We start from the raw sequence: 13,765 nt of genomic DNA on the forward strand, positions 1-13,765 counted from the left end.
TTTTACATGCGCTCATATGGAGCATGGAAAGTTATACGTGCATATGTGCACGAAAAGTATAAATATACTTGCAATCCTGCGAGAAGTTTTACTCACACCCGTGGTGGCAAGGCAAGCAGAGTCCCCATCCCGGGGAGGGGGGCTTTCGGTGGCAGCATCTTGCTCGTGCTCCGAGAGACCGGCGACAAAATGGGCGGAGTCTCGATGAGAGTCCCGTTTTTATCTGATCAGATCTGACTGTAGGCACTCTAGAAGCTTCTCTGCACCCCCCACCCTGAGTGTGGGTGCCCCTGAAGCCTCCAAACATCCCCCACGCTGGGAGCTGCTCAGTGTGCCTTGGCACTCCCTTCTCCTAATGGCCCTGGCCAGGGTGCTCTGGGGCCAAACAAAAGAAGCTGTTAGCCTCAACTAACAGAGAAAGAGGAGATATGCCCACTCCTTCCATACTGAAGGAGGGAGGGGGAGGAGGGGGGGCGGGTTGCATTCTGCCACCCACTGGAACACAAAGAAAAATAGTTCTCCTTACTCAGTGTTTCAGGACTCTGGTATTGTGCCAGTGCCGTATGATGCAAGTGTGAGCAACATTGTGTTTGCATGTCTGTTGGAGCACAATGTGCGGTACAGCACAATACCATGTGTCAGCTTTTGTCTGCTGATGGCAATAACCCCTTGAGCCAAATGCATCAATGTTTCAGAACAACAATAGCTTTCTTTTTGTTGGTTTTTTTTTTTTTTTTTTTTTTTTTTGCTGTTCCTAATTTAGAATAGCAAATGGTTTTCCTTTATTTCAATCATAGTTAGTTCTGATAATAGAGCTGGACTGGTATCCACAGAAGACAAAGCTGTGTGCTTACCCTTTCTTTTCTGTTATTGCTGCAGAAAAACAGTTTTCAGATACAAATACTTTAAATATAGTGTAGGTAATCTATCTGATAAAAAAAAAATAAATTCTCCTCTCTCTCTGCTATCTTGTTTAAATCAGCACAGAATTATCTGCAATAATTTAATCCATTTATTTATTTTTCATCCATAGGCAATGGCATAATGTTACTGAGAACAAGTTCTGGTCCTAATTTACAAGAATTATCCATATTTTGGCTGAGGGAATGACAGTCTCCACTCTTGGCAAACTTCTCTCAAATTTGAGGCTTGTCATCCCCTCTGATTTTCTTAGCAATTCTAGATAGAGAAATTTTGCCAGTTACTGCAGAATCTTCAACATCACTTCTTCAGAAAAGCATTAAAAAAGGAATGAGAACTAAATTCAGACATCTGAAATCAACCTTCAGCATGGAGATGCCAGGAAAGTCTGGAGTATTAAATATCAGAGGACAGGTTGCCTCAAAAAAAAAGCTGGCTAGAATACAGTTTTACATGTGCAGCCCAAATTGTCTTAATTTACCAAAGACTAGTGAAACTTAACATATCGATAAATCAAGATAAAGAGGTGATACTAGTGGCACAACTGCCCCTTTATATCTCCAGCTCACTAGAAACCTCTGCTCCACAAAGACGAGTACCTGGTTGCAGCGACCTTGCTGCATATCTACTCCATCCAGGACTGTGGTTATCATGTGACATGCCAAAATCTGTTTTACTTTGCCCATGAGAGGCTCTAGTTTGTTTTCACCACAGGTTTTTGAAGATGTGGTTACTCCAGGGGCACATCCCTCTCCAGAGTCCTCCAAGACCACTGCATTGTTCTGAAGCATGGCAAAGCCCACAGGTTAAGTAAATGAGAAGGAGAGAGAAAAACTCTTTGAGGCCATCATGGATAGAATTTCTGGAAGAGATCAGTGCACCTGTGCCACGTGGCAGAATTTTTGCTGTCGAAATTCTCTTGACCATAACCATGGAAGGGGAAAAGAAGACATGTGCTATGCATTATCCCTCCGGCAGATTTGTCTGTACAAGCACAAAAGAAAAGACTAAAGCTCCTTGCAGTCCACCAGGCATTCTTGACCGGCAAATCCGGTTTGTTAGGGTATTGCCTAGGTGACAGCAGTTTTAGAATTTTCCTGATGCAGAATAACACTCTGGACAACCATTTATTCGGTAATTCAAAACCAAATCATGAACATAAATGGGTGTTCCCAACCTCTTGTGACTCTCCTGCGAGCTGCATAATTTATGAACTTGTTTGCACCCAAAAGTGTGTACTAATTAATAGATTCTTTATCACAACGTGATAAACATAATCAATTTTTTACATTGTCTTTGATCCAACTGTCACTGGCAATATTAAAATGCATGATAACTGTTTTATCATATCATTATCCTTCTATGCATGTTTAAGTTTTTCATAGCTGCAAAGCATTGATTTTGTTCATAAGTGGGGTTTCTGTACACCGATACCTCATTTGAGCAGTACAAATCAAGAACTGAAATCTTGCTGCTAAAACTTTTATTTGTTTGGTTTTTTTTTTTTTGACACCCCTAGCTGACATTTTAGCTTCCTTCAAAATTCTTCATCTTTGTAATGAGCAGGAGGATCTATTGCTTTTGGTTCATAATGCCTCTCTCATTTTTTTTTTTTAGCAAATTATCATTTCAGTCAGTAGAATATTTTAATTAATTATTTCCATGCATCAGTCAACAATCAAAGTGGAAATTAAAATGCCAATATATCTTCGTATCTTACAAAAGCAATTCCATATAAAAACAATTAGTAGTTGCAGCTTCACTGCATGAGAGCTAAGTGCTTGATATTTTACTAGTGTTGTGGAAAAAACACCAACATCCACATCCAAGAAAATTGTGCGGTCATTTTGCCCATTACAGAGAGTATCTGCTGTGCTCATGCCCTGGATCTATATTCTCTTTTAAGAAGACCGAGGCAGGCAGTGCTTCCTGGAGGGAGGGCAACGGAAAGGGGTTTGTGCTTCTACTTGGCCCTTCTCAAACTGAAGCACCATCTCAGGGGAAGATATTCCAGCAACAGCAGCACTTGACCGGCAAGAGAGCAGTGGACAGTGAATCTTATACAGACCCTTTTTATTTCTCTTCTGCCCTAATTCATTGCTTTGTGCTTTCTTTATTTCAAAAGATTTACATTTCTATATTTTCAATGAACAATGGGATTTTCCGATATTAAAAGTTTTTTGCTTTTCCATTAGGAGTTCATTATAAGGAGAAGATCTGAGAAGACCTATCTTAAGAGTTTGGACGTGGTCAGCCTCCCATCCAAGTGTCTAAAAAGCAGTATATCTTCATTGTTGGAAGCAGTCAGATGATACTTCCCCATCACTTTACAATTTAATTTAAAACTTGAACATCATACAGTGTCATGGTCACCAGCTGGCCTAAACATGTTTTCAGGTACATGAAACAGGGTCAGTGCATGCTAGAAAATGAAGAGAGTAACATCAATGAATAAATGACACATGTAGAAAAAACAATAGAGAAGGAATCAAGTCAAGGGACAGGTTTTTATTTTTAGGGCCATAGAAAAAGGGACTTAGGGAATGTATTGATTTTTCCCTTTTATAGTTTTTGAAACAGGAGAGTTCTCTTATTGCATCAAATACAAATAGAAGTATCTGAATCTTCTTAATAAAGCTCTGCTTATGTATCATACATATTTTTTTCCAAATCTGGCCTGACAAACAACTGCATCTAATTCAAGTTTAAAGAATGGAGAAAGAAACATAAGGGAAAATATAACAGCATGACCATAAAAAAAAAACAGAAAACAAACCCAAACAAACAAAAAAAACCCCATAGAACAAAACCAACCGCTCTTTACAAACAAGATGATGGAAGTATTAATTTTAGTATCTATAGTTACATTAAAAGCTTGACATAAATGCTTCTGTTTTGCTAAAACAAGACTTATGAAAATAACCTAGCCATACCTTCCCCAAGAAAGGTGGACAATGTTATATTGCAGCATTCTGGCATTCTGAGACTTAGGTTGTATGAAATACAAGCTACACTTCCAGCATATCTAGCTGGAAATCACACTTTTTCATTAACATTTCCAAATTAATGTCTGTCCCAAATCAAATCACAAAATGTTGATGTTTCCCACAGAGGGGAAAGTTCCCTCAAAAAAATCAAGGGGAAAATATACAAAATATGCAAATGATGAGGGACTGCTAACACCTTCCCTATCCAAGCAAAATAATTTGAAATTATTTGTTTGTTCATTTGCTCTTATTGCTTGTAGAGAGAAAATTAAGCTTGTTGACCTCAAAATCATTTACCAATTTATCAAAGTAAGTGTCAGAATAGCTGATTGGAAACAGAATCTCTCAGCCTTTGTTTATATACTTTCATCAAAACAGGATGAGAATCAGAGACAGATGCTCACTGAAGCAATTGCTACAATGGTTCAGGATGTCATTGCCTGAAGTGAAAGTTCAATTCCCAAGCCAAAGCCAGTGGGATGAATCACGATTTTTCTCCTTCTCAGAGTGAGGTCAGCAGCTTGGTTGGGTTAATATGATTTTCTTTGTCCTAAAGGTAATGACGAGCACTGGAAAGATCCTTTCCATTTATTTGTTTTAAGTTCTGGCAAAGAGACAGTGGCAAACAGTCCCAGGAAAATAGCTTTTTAATCCACTGCTTTTCTGAAGTGAACATCTAAGTGAGGCTTGATAAATTTTTAACTGTTTTAATTCTACCATCTAAGTCATCAGAAAACAACACCTGGAAGAACTTTTAGCAGCATACCAATTAAACATGCTGCAGACTAATCCTTTTTACTTTCCTTCTTCTCTCATGAACTGTCTCCTCCTTCCCACAGACTGTTGTGAAGCCATGCACATGCACACAAGGTTGTGGGCTTCTTTTGTCTTATCGAAAGCTTAACTGAACATGAATGCTGAAAGAAGTTACATTAACAACAAATGTGACTTAATGGAGCAAACTTCCAGTCCACAAGGTCCTTTCTTTAGTGTTCATGAATCAGCAGATTTGAGCTAGCCAAAGGTTTGGACTTGAAAATTAATTGAAAAAATAGCAGCAGTCCTTGCCAGCCTAAAGCTCATAAGCCATACAACCACCTTTTGTGTATATCACACTTTCCCTTCTGAAGAGAAAGAGGAAATTTAATGTTTGTTGGGGACACATGGCATTGAAGTGCACAGCTTGCACCCCATTACTTCGATTTACTTTAAGCTGGTACCTGTAGCTCCATCCTACTGCCTTGGGGCATAGTTATAAAAAGGGAGAATGAGGGAGACAAGTGCAGCTCCCAGCTCCTGCTCACTCCTGGTGTAGCAGAGAAAGGGGACAGAGAGATTTAATCCCCCTTATTTACGGTGTTTATGTGATGCAGTGGGACAGTGTTCAACTAACCAGGTCCACCAGCATGGAGAGTACCCAGGTTGATAGAGAATACATTGTATACAAGGCAATAAAATCTTACATCTGAAATTGACACCAATGTTAAAATTTGTTTATTTTTACTTCTAAGTATCATATATAATTGAACTGTTCATGATTAAAAATCCCAACAGGACATCACAAAAAACAGGAAGTGATGTTACTGGCTATACACACTGCAGTGGTAGAGCAGCTGACCTGATATGAACTTGATTGCTATCACATTGTCACATCACAACTCTATAGTGTGGCCAAATTAAACTTAAATGATGGCTACCGACTGTAGAATTTGTTTTAAAATGATGCTATTGAAAACTGAGATATCATAGCATTTCATTGCAGAAAGGGCACGGAAAAAACATAGGTTATTCTTAATGATGAGAGGAATAAATGGTATTTTGTGCAGCTAGAGGGAAAAAACTGGACTTGGTTTGGGTTTTTTTGGTTGGCTGGGTATTTTGGTTGGTTGGTTGGTTGGCTGGGTGTGTGGGTGGGTTTGGTTTGGTTGGTTTGTTTGGGGTTTTTTCTGTACAGGCTGTTTTCATTACCTAGAGCTTTATTTCCAAGGTGGTACAGATGTGTTGAAGCCCAAGGTTTGACACTGCCTGCCAGACAGCACATCAGCTACAGTGAACACAAAGGTGCCTGATGGCATGCTGAGAAGCTTTTGAAGGTGTTGAGGTCCATCAGTGTTGGTCGTTTTTTAAGTACCACCTACTAAAAACACAGGACTGGGCCATTCCAAAACGCCAAAAATCTGGCAGGTGAGGTAAAAAGCCAGCTTGATTGAGCAGGGATCTTCTTCTTGAAATACAGCAAAAAAAGAAATTGCATTGTCAGTGGAAGCAATGTCAGGCAACATGGGAGGACTGCAGAGATGCTACTCACCATTGTAGGGAGGAAATTCATGCTGCCAAAGCTCAGTTAGAATTGAAACTAGCCAATACAATGAAGAACAATTTTTAAAGGCTTTTTAAAATTTGTTAATGGCAAAAGACAAGGTAGAAATAACATTGGCCCATTAATTGATGAGCGTGATCACCATATTTACAGGGACACAGACAAAGCTGATATGTTTAATGCTTTCTTCACCTCAGTGAAGATGATGGACTTTGAGTCCCCCATAATCCTGGGCTGGAAAACCGTGGCTGCAAGAATTATAAACTCCCAGTCAGTCTGGAATTTGTATGGATTTGCTACTCCAGCTAGATCCCTACAAGCTGATAGGGCCTGATGGGATCCATCCAAGGGTGCTTATAGAGCTGGCTGATGTCATAGCGAGACCTCTCCCTGTGATTTTTCAATGCTCTTGGGAATCTGGAGAAGTCCTGGAAGACTGGAAGCTGGCAAACGTCGTCCCAGTCTACAAGAAGGGTAACAGGGATGACCCTGGCAACTACAGGCCTGTCAGCCTCACTTCTGTGCCTGGCAAAATCATGGAGAAGATTGTTCTGGGAGTTATTGAAAAACATAGGAAGGACAACGCAGTCACTGGTCCCAGCCAGAATGTGTTCATGAGGGAAAGTCTTGCCTTTGTTCTGCAAGTCTTGCTTTTGTTCTACAACAAGGTTACCCACCTAGTCGACCAAGGAGAGGCTGTTAACGTGATCCTTTTGGATTTCAGTAAAGCCTTTGATACTGTCACAGTATTCTCCTGGACAAGTTGTCCAGCACACAGCTGGGTAAACACACAGTGCAGTGGGTGAGCAACTGGCTGACGGGCTGGGCTAAAAGGGTTCTTGTAAGTGGGGTTATGTCAGGCTGGTGACCTGGGGATCCATCTTAGACTGGGATCCATCTTAGACAGGGATCCATCTTAGGGCCAGCTCTCTTCAATGTCTTTATAAATGACTTAGACTCAGGACTTGAGGGATTGCTTAGTAAGTTTGCGGATGACACGAAATTGTGGCAGCTGTTGACCCTCTTGAGGGCAGAGAGGCCCTGCAGAGGGATCTGGACAAATTGGAGAACTGGGCAATCACCAACCACATGAAGTTCAACAAGGGCAAGTGCCAGATTTTGCACCTGGGACACGGCAACCCTGGCTGTACATACAGACTGGGGAACTGGAGATGCTGAAGAGCAGCTCTGCAGAGAGGGATCTGGGGATTCTGGTCTATGGCAAGTTGAACATGAGCCAACAGTGTGCCCTGGCAGCCAAGAGAGCCACCCATGTCCTGTGTGCGTCCAGCACAGCATTGCCAGCTGGGTGAGGGAGGTGATTGTCCCGCTCTGCTCTGCACTGGTGCGGCCTCACCTGGAGCACTGTGTGCAGTTCTGGGTGACACAGGATAAAAAGATATTAAGCTGCTAGAGAGTGTCCAGAAGAGGGCTACAAAGTTGGTAAAGGGTTTGGAGAGGAAGCCGTATGAGATGCAGCTAAAGTCACTTCGTTTGTTCAGCTTGGAGGAGACTGAGGGAAGACCTCATTGTGGTCTACAGCTTCCTCACAAGGGGAGGAGGAGGGGCAGGTGCCGATCTCTTCTCTCTGGTGACCAACAACAGAACACAAGGGAATGGCAGGAAGATGTGCCAGGGGAGGTTTAGGTTGGACATTAGGAAAAGGTTCTTCCCCCAGAGGGTGGTGGAGCACTGGAACAGGCTGCCCAGGGAGGTGTCACAGCCCCAAGCCTGACAGTGTTCAAGAAGAGACTGGACATGCCCTCAGACACACGGTGTGAACTGTGGGGTTGTCATATGCAGGGACAGGAGTTGGACTCGATGATCCTTGTGAGTCGCTTCCAACTCAGGACATTCTGTGATTCTATGAAGCCTTTTTCCAGGAGAATTGCAAGATAAGTTGCAGGACTTTTATTTGTCTTTTAAAAGCCACCAGACTGAAGTAGCAAAACAGATGAGAGGAGAAGAGTTAAAATTTGCATGTAGATCCCTTGCAGCCACAAATGTGAGCTGAAAGAAATGTGAAGAGAGCACAGGATCTTACAATTTGACGGAGAAGGAAAAAAAATGAAGTTATGATGAATGCTCATCATGCTGTGTGCATTACTTGCCATGAAGCCCTCCTATTGTTCATCATACTCATTTTTTCTCAATTCAGAAAACTGTATGTGTTCCAGAAAACTACAGGTATTTTCACATTTTTCTACACTATCAGTGCAGTCCACTTCTGTTTGGGGTGAGAATAGTTTAGTGCAGTAGCAACAGAAAAAAAAATAACAATTATGTTCTTTACAGATTGTGAAGAATGCTAAGTTTAAGGATTGTCAAGGGACTAGCATTACTATGGGAACTGATTTCTTAGTTAGTCACACAATGTATTTACCTCACTCTGCACTTACATGAAAACTGTTCAGTGATTTTGTTCCAGGGTTACCTGAGTTGCATGGAAAGAAGTGTTCAGTTTATTAGAAATGAACCCACTGCAGTAAGTAAAATGTATTTTTTTTTCTATGGTGACACATTAAATTAAGTCAGGCTACGGTATTTTCTGATTAAATTTGGATGCACTTGTAATTCTAACAGCCTTAAGGAGTGACTGAGCAATTAAACTCCCAAATCGTGACAGCCCCTTCAAGGCTGCAGAAACTGTAGTGCCTAGACTGGAGTCGAAATAGCCGACCTGTGTGGAAAATTCCCAATGGCTGTTATTTCCTACAGAAAGGACAGAGTTCTTCTGGATTTTCTTACTGAGATCTCACAATTTCCTTTCCATACTAAGATAAATTACTTCACAAATTATGTCAGACAACAACAATGAAAATTCCTGTAGATCCAGGATGAATTTTATGTCAGAACACATATGAATTCATCTGAAGAAGTTCTGGCATTTGTCTGTAACATGGGAAACAATGGCCCAGGACTTGGTAGAGGCTGCACTTGAACCAGTGTTAAATTTAAATGTTACGAGACACTTTTTCTCTCATAAGGTCTACTCTCTTGTTATCTACCCTATTGAGTTGTGTCACAAAACTGGGGCCAAAGCAGGAGTCCATGATGAAAAGGCTTTGATTTCTTCCCAGACGAAGTGTACGATTATGTACAAAATCAGGCTTTTTTTTTCCAAAGAGCTCAGAGAGTAAATTGTCACATGCTTTTAGAGAATAAAAAATTGCTTACTTGTAACACTGTTTTATTCTTCTTTTGTAACTACCTACGCTAAATATTTGTGTATCCAAGGCACAATATGAGCCAGAAATGAGGCAGCATTTTTTAAATTTCTCCAGTTCACTAAGAAATTGCCAATGTTCAATATTTTTGCAGAAGCCGTCCTTTTCCTCTTCACAAACATTTTCTCCTCACTCTCACAATTAGAATAAATAAATACATATTACATCTATGTATATAATTTATATAAAAATCAGTGTTGGAGATTCTGTGTATGAAAACCAAGAAGAACACTTGCTGTGTTTACACTTCATATATGTCATAAATTTTAGGTATCCTGAAATAAAACAATCACTCTGGAAACTTCATTCACTTTTTATTGCTTTAAAATTGTTATAAAATGTAATACCTGTAACATCCTCCATCTAAAATACCTTTTTTAACTGCCCCTAGAAGTCTCAATAATCTGAAGTATACTGCAATAAAAGATGTTAGTAAAGGGCGGAATGTTGCCCTTGTGAGGTTTGCACGTGTAAGAAAAAAACGTATTTGTTTTAACAGTGAACTCTCTGAAGAGTGATAAATTGTTGTTACAGAAAAGAGTCTTGTGTTTCATTAGGCTGCATCAGAAGTGACAAAATACAAGGTTCTGACAGAGCTAATGACGGAACAGCAGATCATCCACAGCCTACACCTGCTAGCTACCAGGAAACTGATAAGCAGATGATGCCTTGGGGTCTAACTCAACAATAAAACCTACCAAACCATATACAAGAAAACCCACAAAAAATTACTGAATACTCCAATATATGCTGATACAGTGCAAAAACTAGTGGGCAGAATTTAAAATGTTCTCTTGATGATTATTAACTGCATTTTTAGTATAATTTAGCCTGGAGATTCACAGCTTGACAGAGGTTAGAGAACAAAACTTATCTGCCAGGGCTGAGACTCCTACATTCTCTGCATTTCTGCATAGCCCTGCTTTCCTCTATTGCAATTCTGTCCATGGGATTCATAGTAGCTTTCAAGTATTTTGATTATTACACTCTCTCCTTTTAAAAAGCCTAGAAAATAAAGAAATGAGTTTTTTATGGGTAACTAAAGAAATGCACTAACAAGAGGGCTTGAGGGGAATGATGGAGATAAAGAACAGAATCACTTAAGCTCAGTGGTACCAAACACGGAGTGTCAGGAGGAAAACAGCAGGAAATCGTACTTTGAGTTCTGATTTCTGCTGTTTGTAACTTAGAGTCATACATGGCAAAAACAATCCTCTTTTGAGAATATAAGACCAATACAAGTGCCTTGCCCTTAGTGACAATAAAAAATTGGCAGGACTGCAATTTTCTAATGTTAAAAGTATTAAAATCCATTGGGGGGGCCAGGAAGGGAGGGTGGAATTGTGTCTGCCACTAGGCTCACAGTTCAGAGGGGAAGGATTACATGAAATACAAACAGCATGCAGTAGACTTTGTCATTTTAATGATGTTGTGGCAGATCTCAATAACCACAATGAAGGTTTTATTGAAGTATGTGACACAGAATTAGAGAGAGTGTTATTTTACATCCAAGTTCTGGGCCATTAGCACATTTGGAAAGGAAGAGTACCTTCATAGTACCTATCATATTAATGTTATCATACCTCTTGCTATAAAAATAATAATAATTTTCCATTAGCAAAGGGCAGCACTCATTCTTTATCAGATCCAAATCTCACTCCTTACTAGAAGCAGCAAGAGACACATTATTCTCCTGCGGGTAAATTTCCAATGGTGTGGCTGTCAGTGAACATTATTTCCATTTAACGTACAACCACCTGCTTCAAAGTAGCAATTTTTCCATGTATTTTGAGAATAAAAAGCAAAATCACAAGTCACAGTAGTTTTGAATCATGCTTCTTCAGAAAAGGAAGAAGTTGCTATTCGCTCATAGAAAGTTTTCCAACACAGCTGCTTTTTCTGGAGCTTTGACAGCAGAGCTGTTCCTCTGAATTGTAAACATAGCTGCTGCTTTGGCCATCAGAAATTTGGTTTAAAATGTAAACATTTTTTAATAAAATAGGCTTGGACAGTAATACTCAGTGAGTTATTGAAAAAGATGCAGATACAATTGGAATTCATTCTTTCCCAAAAGCTCAGAAAACACAGCAACAGTAATCATTTTTCCTCAAATGATTTTAAATTCACTCCAGCTATTGCTAAGTGATTTGTAGGCTCTGCAGAAAAGCAGATGGTATGCTCTGACCATTTTTTATTTTATCAGCCAATTTTATTCCACTGTCATTTTCTATCCTTTCTCCTCCTTCTTGCATCTGCTCATTTCTCCACGTTATACTTGAGTAATTCTCCTTGGCAAGTGCCAGTTTGCATGTTGTGTGTGAATGGTGCCTAACATAGGAAGGCCCTGGCCCTCGTGCAGGTTTCTGGAGGTGGAAATTAGACACTAAACAGTCTCTTGGTGCCATGTGCTATCTTGGGTGATTCAAGGTGTAACTTCAAGTCTTTCGCCCAATTAAGAGACCCAGTAGACAGAAAAGTGCACTTCACTTGATGGATTTCAGGTGTCTAAGAAGCAGCAAAAATAGTCTGAATGATGGTCTGTTCAACCTTCCTCAAGAAAAAAATAAATGTGAAAGGACATGGGCAAAGCAAGGAAAAGTGTTGACAGTCCTGTCAATGCTACAAGCAGTAAGAAGTTATACTGAGGAAGCATATATGTGCTCTTCAGTATTTGATTTCTGTAAGTCAATAGGCAACAGGAGTCCACCAATCCTCATCTCTCCTGTTCTAGTGAAAATGCTACAACTTGCTCTGAAACTAGGCTAAAATAAACAGAAAAACTCATCGCAGTGACTTAACTAGAGGCAGCCCAAACCTTCAGCTACACAGACTATTTTGATACGGAGTGGCCCACTGGCAGAAAACAAGGAGTGTGTACTAGGTAGTAACACTGCAGATCAGTTTCCAAAGAGTAGAATTAAGTAAATATTTTCTGTTTTAAACAGTGTTTTTAAGCAAATTGTTCCTGAAAAGTGAAACCCTGACTTTTTAAAATGTTTTATTATTCGCCTCTCCTTTTATTTTTACTTTTCAATACCGTTTAAAAATTGGTGCATTGAAGAAAACCTGCTTCCTTTTCATTAGTCTTGATGCACTGCATTTATTTACTTAGAAGCAAACAAACACCCCCAACACATAAACTTTTATCGGTATTTGCACTATATTCTCCCACTGGACACCTCAACCTTTAGGTCCTCATTTTCTATTGTACAGTCTGCCTGTGCAACTACAGCACACCCTCACGATGAATCACTGCTGCAGGGATCTGCTGTTCTGTTTGTACAGGCTAAACAAAGAGAAGGAACCCTTCTAAGTTGTTATTTAAAATGTAAAGTTTTCATAAATTGCTGGGTCAAATGAACTGAACATGTGAGTGGACTTGTCCTGTGTCTGCCTAGGTGGTTTCTGTGGCATCACTACTCCACGATTGGACCATGAAGTACTTCAGTTCCCTGGCACTGCAGCCTGGAGATTGTCCCATCCACACATCTCACCTGGCAGCCTGTTGTTACATTGCCCCTTATTGAGGAACCAAGGAACTAGTTCATGTTGTGAAGCAGCAGCACAACAGTCTGGTGTGTGAGTAATGACAAAAGCAGCTACAGCAGCAACACTTTCTCCATGGGGAACAAAGACAAGGCTCACTGTTGTAAGCCAGTGCACATGTCTGTCTCACACCCAGTCAGAGACAGGGTTATATGGTACCTTCTGACACAAGAGCACAAGCACCTGCAGTGCATCAGGGTGGGGAGGAGTAGTGCAGGCAGATGCCAGATGGCAAATTCAGCCAAGAGAAACCACTGCAAAAGCTACCCAAGGTGTCATCAGCCAACAGAAAGATTCCTCTTGTGAGCTGTGTCTCTTTCCCCACTTTTGCAGGGATTTGGGTCTTTAGATTGCTGCTTGTTCTGATTCAGCCTAACAAAGCCTCACTCTCAGTTGCTCACAGACACATCTAACAGCAACAAGAAGGGTAACAAAGAATTTATTGCTAAATAACTCCGGTAGGTAAAAGCTAGCAAAGATTATATAAAAGAAGTCATTGATGCTACTTCAGGCATGAGCAGCTGCAATGAGAATAATCTAAACAGAAGGAATACCAACTAGACTAAAAGCAGAAATATGAACAATTAGATGAAATTTGAACACATCCTCAGGAAGGGGCTCAGAGGCCTGTCCAAGGCCAGTGAGTCTGTGTTTGTGCACTGTCATACACAGCACTGCAGGATGGGCATTGAAAAGAAAAGCTTCAGTAGGAGTAAACAAGAACTGTTCCATTCAAGAGTATATTGTAATTTAGGAGGTAAAGC

Source organism: Columba livia, chromosome Z, assembly GCF_036013475.1.
Source record: "Columba livia isolate bColLiv1 breed racing homer chromosome Z, bColLiv1.pat.W.v2, whole genome shotgun sequence".
In the NCBI taxonomy this organism is placed as follows: Eukaryota; Metazoa; Chordata; class Aves; order Columbiformes; family Columbidae; genus Columba; species Columba livia.